Source organism: Meleagris gallopavo, chromosome 3 (genome assembly GCF_905368555.1).
Source record: "Meleagris gallopavo chromosome 3, MGAL_WU_HG_1.1, whole genome shotgun sequence".
In the NCBI taxonomy this organism is placed as follows: Eukaryota; Metazoa; Chordata; class Aves; order Galliformes; family Phasianidae; genus Meleagris; species Meleagris gallopavo.
In genome coordinates this window covers 505,875-514,545 of record NC_139406.1, presented here as the reverse complement: position 1 = coordinate 514,545, position 8,671 = coordinate 505,875, and positions in this window count along the sequence as shown.

The window sequence follows — 8,671 nt, the reverse complement described above, 5'->3', positions numbered from 1 at the left end:
AAGGGGTGGAGGCTGGCTGCACCTCTTCTAGACTCCATTTAAGGGCTGACTGCTACTGGGGAAGGACATCCAGTTGGAGATCCCTTCTTTGTGGAGTCTTTCATCACAAGCCTGGATCTTTGAAAATGGGTGAGCCTTCCTTCTCTTTTTGTTTCTTTCCATTTCTCCATGATATTCTTTCCAACCATAACAATATTTGAGTCCTGCATTTAGCTAACTTATAAAAACATTAAAGAGAACTGGCTCTAAAATGAAACCTAACTAGTCACTGGTTTCTTGAGTTCAACCCATCGGCCCATTTGTTGTCTTATAGTCTTGTCTGCTGAACGTGTTGTCCAGAAGACTACTATGTCCTATACAATACAGTATTGAAAGCTTTGCTGTAATTCAAAAATATTATATCAACTGCTACCTTTTAGCAAAATGGGTGGGTAGACTTGCTATAAATGGAGGCTAAGCTTTTTGAACAGAATTTTAACCCTATGAACCCATGTTGGCTATTGCTAATGGTTACATTGTCTTTCAGGTGTTTTTCAAAAACTCTCAGAATACTCTTCTTCAGAGTACTATGTAACTTTGTAAGGCTTTGTATTCCAACTGACAGGACTGTATTTAACAGGGTTTCCTTTCTTGACCTTCTTGAATACTGGGACACTGAACAGGCGAAGCTTGGGATACTGGAGAGACAAGGTAGACTCGTGTCAAGCTCACTACTGGACTTCAGTAGAGCAAACTTTGATTTTTTTGAGGATGTGCTTGGTAGAGCAATGCAGGGTGAAGACCTGGAGGGAAGAAGGCATCAAGAAGAGCAATGCATCCTAATAAAGTTCGTTCACACCAGTCTTCTTCATCTATGGCTTGCCTTACAGCATTCAGGAACAACCTGTTCTTGTGCCTTTAAGACTTCCATCTTGAGGAGCATCCAGGCTTCCTGGACCCCTTTACCCTTAAGGAGCGACTCCCAAGGGAGCCCTGCAACAAGCATCCTGAACAGGTCAAAGTCCGCCCTCTGCAAGTTCAAGATAGCAGTTTTGCTAGTCACCCTTATGGCATCTCCAAGAACAATTCTACAATTTCATGGTTGCTCTGCCCAGCCTTCACTTCTCCCACCAGTCCTTCTCTCTTAGCGAAGAGCAGGTCTAGCAGGGCATCACCCCTGGTAGGCTCTCATACCAGCTGTGTAGGAAGTTATCTTCTATGCACTCTAGAAACCTCTTGGACTGCTTCCTCTGCTCTGTATTGTATTTCCAGCATATATCAGGGAAGTTGAAGTCTCCCATGAGAACAAGTGCTGGCGATTGTGCAACTTCTGCAAGCTGCCCATAGAATGCCTCGTTCTTCTCTTCATCCTGACTAGGCTGTCTATAACAGACCCCAGCAATATGACATCTCTACTGGCCTTCCCCTGATCCTTACCCATAGACACTCAACTTTATCAGTGTTTCTAAAATACAAATTCACTTTATTACAAACACTCAAAGAAGCCTGATTGAACTCTTGCTAAAATCTGATTTTAGAGCAGATCTGGTTTCAACAGGAAAAAAATCAGCTATTGAAAACCTCTGTTGTAGTCACAAGTTGTAGCGGAAATGCAAGTCACAGCCTGAAACAGTGATTGACACCTGGTAGGAGCTCAGATGTGTGTAATGCACCTGAGTAACCAGAAGGGGTGGAGCCAGGATCTATCCCTTCCCAGACCTCATTTAAGGGTTGGCAGTGGAGGTGAGGGTATCTCCCTGGAGATCCCTGCCTACCTGAGGCATTTTGAAGGTAAGCAGCATCTTTTCCTTATTTCTATGCTCCGTGCTGTTGTTTTTGAGTGAATCCATACTTGCTGAAGCCAGAGATCTTGCTACTCTGCTATCACTGTCATGCTTTCCAACACTAATTAAATAAAATAAATTTTATCCTGTACCAACAAGTGTTAATGATAGTTTGCCTATTGATAGTAAAACAGGCTCACGGAGAACAGAAACAGGCTTTTAGTTGTTTTGTAACAAGAGAAACAGAAAAATATCTGAAGATCTATGAGCAAAAAGTCTGTTATCCTGATCTCAGTGGGGGACGATACCCTTGCTGCCAGCAATCCAGACAAAGTCTCACGTTAAAATCCAGCCTCGTATGTAAGCGGTTAGAAAAATACCTGTGTGGTTAGTGCTACCAAATTTCATCCTGAAAGTCCTGTTCTCTTAACAAGCCTTACTTATTCTATAATGTGCATAAGTAAAATGTAAGTAAATAACTGACTTCCTACATAAGGGTAGAAATGCAAAGCATCTAATGAGTCAAGAATTTTGATAAAGCTCAAATTTTAGCAGGCATATAAACCTGCAAAAAAAAAAAAAAAAAAAAAAAACAACATTTCTAAAATGTGTTCTCAGGAAATTTTGGAAGTGTCCACATGGCATGCATAGCGGAAGTGTGAGAGACTTTGAGCAAGTCAGACTATGTTCAAAAAATGAATGCTGTTATATCACTTAATATAGTGCCCTGTTTTTACAGTCTTCTCTCCTGAGAAGGTAGGGTTCCAGACTAAGGTGCTCTGAGGCTTCTTTTTTTATGTAATGCTACCTAACTTGCATACAGATTAGATGTCTCTGCTGAGAACTGTGCCTTTTAGTACAAAAGAAAAATACAACTGTTTCTAAGCAGGAAATATTACACAATATGTGTTAGTGAAATAAATAGAAAAATATCTCCTCAAATATTCCTAAAGGAAGAAAAATTTCCCTATTGCTTCTACCAAATATTTCATAAAGACTTTCATGTTGTTTAAGTGTTGTAAATATTGTTTTACAGAATTAGTGTATACTTTGCTCAGAATTTTCTGTGTTTCTCAGATTTATGTTACACTGGCAACTGGGCATTAATTTTGTCTGATTCTGAAGTATATTTTGGGGGTGTGCCTCTGTCACAGAGATATAATGCTTGCATGAATAGCATAAGTGCAAGTACTAACAAGAAAAATATCATAGAACAAGAAAAATGTGCGTTAAGGAGGAAATACTATGTAAATATAAATGTCTAACTTGCTAAGGTGAACACTGAAATATTGGTAGCTTCCACTATATACCATTCATATGCACTGTTCATTCAAACTATACTTTAAACTGCTAAGATTTTTCATCTGTTACAATACTGTGTCCAAATCAGATGATGAAAATGTGTTGAAAAAGAAAATATTCAAATTGGCACTGAGATCTACGATAGAATTAGTTGCCATTGAGCATGGGTTAATGTGAATGTTGCAGAGCAGGTGGAAGTACAGCAGACTGTTTTCTGTGAATATTGCATTTCTCACTAGTTTTGTTTTTCCTTTAAAAACACAAACTCTCTCAGCCTCTGCGAGGAGAAGGCTTGTGCCCTAAACACACATACAAGATGTTTGTATTAATAATTTATTTGCTCACAAGTCTTCAGTTTTTGTGAATCTGAACATTAACCACAGGATCTCTCCCACTCATTCTTTTAACAGCTGGAAATTTTATCTCCTGAAATTCACCATCCTGATTTTGCTCTTCACCATGTCAACGTATCTTGAGATCGTGAACTCAAACAGGACTAGGTCATTACAGCCCAGTCTTGTAAATTTAATTTTTTTTTACACTCTTAGTTACAGTCAAATGAAAAGCCACAATTCACCATAACTGTCAAAGATAAAATGTAAAATCTCTTTAAATTCCATACAAGTGAATAGAGTTATACAAACCACCTGGAGACCTTGCTTAGGTACACTGCTATTCAGATAAGAATAGCAGGCTTCTGTCCTTAGCCTCTGTTATAAGGCCTTCTCAAATGAAGGTAATAAGTTTCTTTTGTATACATGCATGCTTAAATGGGGGGGGGAGGGGAAAAGGGAGGAAAGAAGGTTTGTTTGTTTGCTTGTTCTCTTACTGAAATACTTTTCAGGAAAACAATGAGAATGAGAATTCAATTAACAGAAGAATTTTTTTCATATTAAAAATTAGAAGGTGTAAGCAAAAAAGCTACTAATTTATCAGCAAAGATGTTTTGGCTGTGCAGAAATTCAACAGTGGGTGTTGGCAGCTAAGTAAGTTTCCATTCCCACCAATTTAAAAAGTGGTTGGGAAAATATGATTGTAGAATCCATAGAACTGGGAGGGACCTTTAAAGGTCACCTACTCCAAGTCCCCAAAGAACAGGGACATACACAGCTAGATCAGATTGCCCAAAGCCTGATCAGCTTGCCTTGACAGCTCCAGGGACGGGGCATCTATGATATCTCTGGGCAGCCTGTACTAGTGCTTCACTACCCACACTCTATAAGACTTTTTCCTTATATCTAACCAAACTCTACCCTCTTTAAGTTTGAAACTATTTCCCCTTGTTCCTTCACAACAGTCTGCTAATGAGTCTGTTGCCTGTTTTCCTGTAGCTTTAGATATTGAAAGGCCTCTACCAGGTTACCTCACAGTTGTCTTTCCTCCAGGCTGAAAAGCCCCAGTTCTTTCACTCTGTCCTCGTAGGAGTGGTGCTATGTCCCTTGGATCATTTTTGTGGCCCTCTTCAGGAAGCACTCCAACAAACAGGTCCATGTCTCTCCTGTACTGAGGACTCTACATCTGGACACAGTACTCTAGGTGAGGCCTCATCAGCACAGAGTAGAGGGGCAGAATCTCCTCCCTCGATCTGCTGGCCATGCTTCTTTTGATGCTGCCCAGAATATGGATGGGTTTCTGGGCTGTGAGAGCACACTGTCAGCTTGTATCCGGCTTCCCATCCACCAGTACCCCTAGGTCTTCTCCGGCAGGACTGTGCTCAATCCTTTCATCCCCCAGCTTGTATTGGTAAAGGGCATTGCCTTGACCCAGGTGCAAGTCTTTGCACTTGGATTTGTTGAACCTCATGAAATTCACCTGGTCTCATTATTCAAGCCAGTCTAGATCCCTCTGGATGGCATCCTGCCCCTCTGGCGTGTCAACTGTACCTCTCAGCTTGGTGTCATCCACTATGTTGCTGAGGGTGCTCTCGACCTCACTTGCAATGTCACTGATGAAGTTATTAAAGAGTGTCAGTCCCAGCACTGACCACTCATCACCAATCTCCATCCAGACTACTCACCACCATTCTCTGGACTCAACTCTGCGGCCATTTTTTCCATCTATTGAACAGTTCACCCATCAAGTTCATGTCTTTCCAATTTGAAGAGAATGACACTCTGGAGTACTCTGTCAAAGGCATGGTAGTCTGAAGTCTAGAAGGCCACTGACTTGGTAAAGCAGGACTTGCCCTTGGTGAAGATATGCTTATTCTCCCATATCACCTCCCTGTCTTCCATGTGCTTTAGCAAAGCTTCCAGGTGGATCTGCTCAATTATCTTCCTCAGCACAGAAGTGAGACTGACAGGTCACACAAGCTATCAGGTATAGAGAAGTTTCCATAACAGGTGAAGCTAAACAAATCAGGATACTCAGACAGGAAAAGAAATAGTGGAGAGAAGTTGTGTAGAGGTCAATAAAGTAACAAATATGTTATTTTACAATGTAAGAGTTAGAATAAATCTCTACTTTCCCAAGTAGCTTACAGAAAAAACTGAGTACAAAAAAGTAGGCTTAAACTGTAGAACTTAGTGTGGACTTTAGTGGAAATCAAGAGTAAGAGAGTCAAAAGGAAAGGATAAAATCAGATACTAAATTAAGGTCCAGAAGAATGTAGAAAAGAATAAGAAATTATGTATATATAGTTGATGGTCAGATTTTCATGGCAGCTTTTTCCTCCACTTCCAGACACAAGATTAATTTACACAAGATTAATTTGAATTTACATTTCTGCCACTCAGTTTATTTGAAATAATTTCTAATATAGGAGTCCCAACACTCTATCTCAGCCAAAGCCTGGACGATGGCTGATACACTCTCTTCATTTGGTCAGTTAACATTAAATCTCATGAGTTGTAGAGCAGGGGGAAAAAATCAAATTAGTCGATGTAAAGAGAAGCATACAGTTTCAATTTTTAAGATCAGCTGCAGTGAAATACTTCATGGTAGGAAACTTGTCAAGTACTTCAACATCCTACTCAAAGCAGGCATAATAAGACCAGGTTGCTCAGGTCAATGTCCAGTCAAGACATGAACAGGGGTTGGAGACCCTATATCCTCTCTGGGTAATCTGTGATTCAACCACTCTCGTGATTTTTTTTTTTTTTTTTTCTAATATCTGATCAAAATTTCTGATGTCCCAACACAGATGGAAAATCAACTACTGTCAGCCTGAACTCCATATCAGGGAAGGTATGGAGCAGATGATCTTGAGAGCAATCGCACAGCATGTGTGGGACAACTAGGAGATCAGGCCTAGCCAGCATGGGATCATGAAAGGCAGGTCCTGCTTGACCAACTTGATCTCCTTCTATGACAGAGTGACCCAGCTAGTAAATGATGGAAAGACAGTAGACGCAGTTGATATAGACTTTAGTAAACCCTTTGACTCTGTCTCCTAGAGCATTCTCCTGGAGGAGCTGGCATCCCATGACTTGGACAGGTGTATCCTCTGCTCAGTAAAATCTGGCTGGATGGCCGGGCTCGTAGAGTTGTAGTGAATGGACTTAAATCCAGCTGACAACCAGTGACAGCTGTTACTTCCCAGGGGTCAATATTGGGACCAGCCTTGTTTAATGTTTTCTTGTCCAACGCAGTAGGTTTTGAGGGAGGTGAATCTTTTCCTTTCTCTTGAGTTGAGCCTTTCTTAGTCAGAAGGAGTTGTTACTGTGATGGAGTCCTCTAAGGAATATTACACATCGATTTATTGAGAGCTTTCCTAAGAACAACTAATACTCTATTTGAAGGTAAAACTGGCTATTTGCTAATTACAATTAATAAGCATTATAGGTAAGACAATATTAGGCAATGGCTACTACAATGATTAAAAGAAGGCAAAGCGATAAGGTAGAAAATAGGAAGAGAAAGGCAGATATACAAGCAAAGTGGCTCACCATTCTTCAATCCAGCAATGTCTTGGTGTCAGGTGCTGATCTTCAGTAGTGGTGGGTTGTCCAAGGTTGTGCTGGGCAGTTGGCAATTACTAATGATGACAGTACGAGCTCTTACTTATAGACCAAAGTGGTCAAGCCTAAGCTTTTGGAGTGACAGCTTCTGCCTTTGGGATTTCAACAGGGACTCCTCTGTTCCTGTCTTCCAGGCCTTGCAAATTTAAGACAGCAGATAAGAGGAAGCAGAGAGACGCCAGCTTGTATCTTGCCTTCAAAGGTATCATCTCCCATTCTCCTGTATCAAGCTGATTTAATTTGCTCCCAGGGCAAGTCTTCAGCCAATAAACACTTCTGAGCTCTCCTATTTGAAGGCAAACAACTCTAAAGAAATGCTTTCAAATGTAAAACTGTCTACAAAGTGATGTTGATTGCCTCATGTTGGTTCTAAATGCTCCTTGCCAGCCTCCGACAAATGTCTTTACTGATGATCTGGAAGAGGGGATTGAGTGCACCATCGGTAAGTTTGCTGATGATGCCAAGTTGGGAGGAAGTGTCTGTCTGCCTGAGGGTGAGAAGGCCCTACAGAGGAACCTGGACAAGCTGGATTGATGGGCTGAGGTCAACTGTATGAGGTTTCGTAAGGCTAAGTCCTACACATTGGTCACAACAACTCAGTGCATCACTACAGGCTTGGGGCGGATTGACAGGAAAGCTGTGGGGAGGAAAAAGACCTGGAGTGATAGTCAACAGCCATCTGAACATGAGTCAGCACTGCACCCAGGTGGCTAAGAAGGCCAACAGTATCCTGGTTTGTATCAGAAATAGCATAGTCAGTAGGTCTAGGGGAGTGATCATCCCTCTCTACTCAGCACTGGTGAGGTTGCACCTGGAGTAATGCATTTGGTTTTGAGCCTCTCACTACAAGAAAGACAGCAAGGCTCTGGTATGTGTCCAGAGAAGGGCAGTGAATAGTCTGAAGTGCAAGTCTGATGAAGGAAGTGAGACTGAGGCTTGAGAAACTGTGAGGGAACAGAATTAGGACAGCTGTCTTAAACTGGTCAAAGGGCTATTTCATACCATATGACATCACACTAAAAGAGTTTTGAAGGGGTCAGGAGTTCATCTGTCTCTCTTCCCCACACTTGGGGGCTAGATGTGCATCTGTTAGGTGGTGGTGAGCAATTGCTTGTGCATCAGTATGTAGTCATAACTACTATTCTTCTCCTTTTTTCAATCTTATTAAATAGCTTTTATCTCAAACCATAAGTTCTACTTTTTTTCCCCCAGTTTTCTCCACCTTTCCAATGATAAGCGGGGAAGTGAGTGAATGAATATGTGGTGCTTAGCCACCTGCTGGGTTAAACTACATCAGCTCTGTTTTTGTGATTCAAATCCTGGAGGAACCAGGGAAGCTCAGCAACTGCTCCGGGTAGCATAAAATCACTTTATATAAAAGATATAAAAATCTTATTTTATTAAAAATCCCTATTTAAAAATGCATGGCAGACAAAGCATAGCTGATTTAAACAGTTCTTGAAAAAGCTATATAGCCTATCGTACACCTGCAAATAGGCTCTAGCCAGCTAATGAACTCTATCAGTTATAGACGTTCACGTATTTGTCAAAAGTTGGCTCCAGAGATTGAGGTTAAACAGTCTGTAGAAGCGATGGCATCACCATTGTGACAGGCTTTAAGTGGAGCAACAAAAGGAGCTATTATGT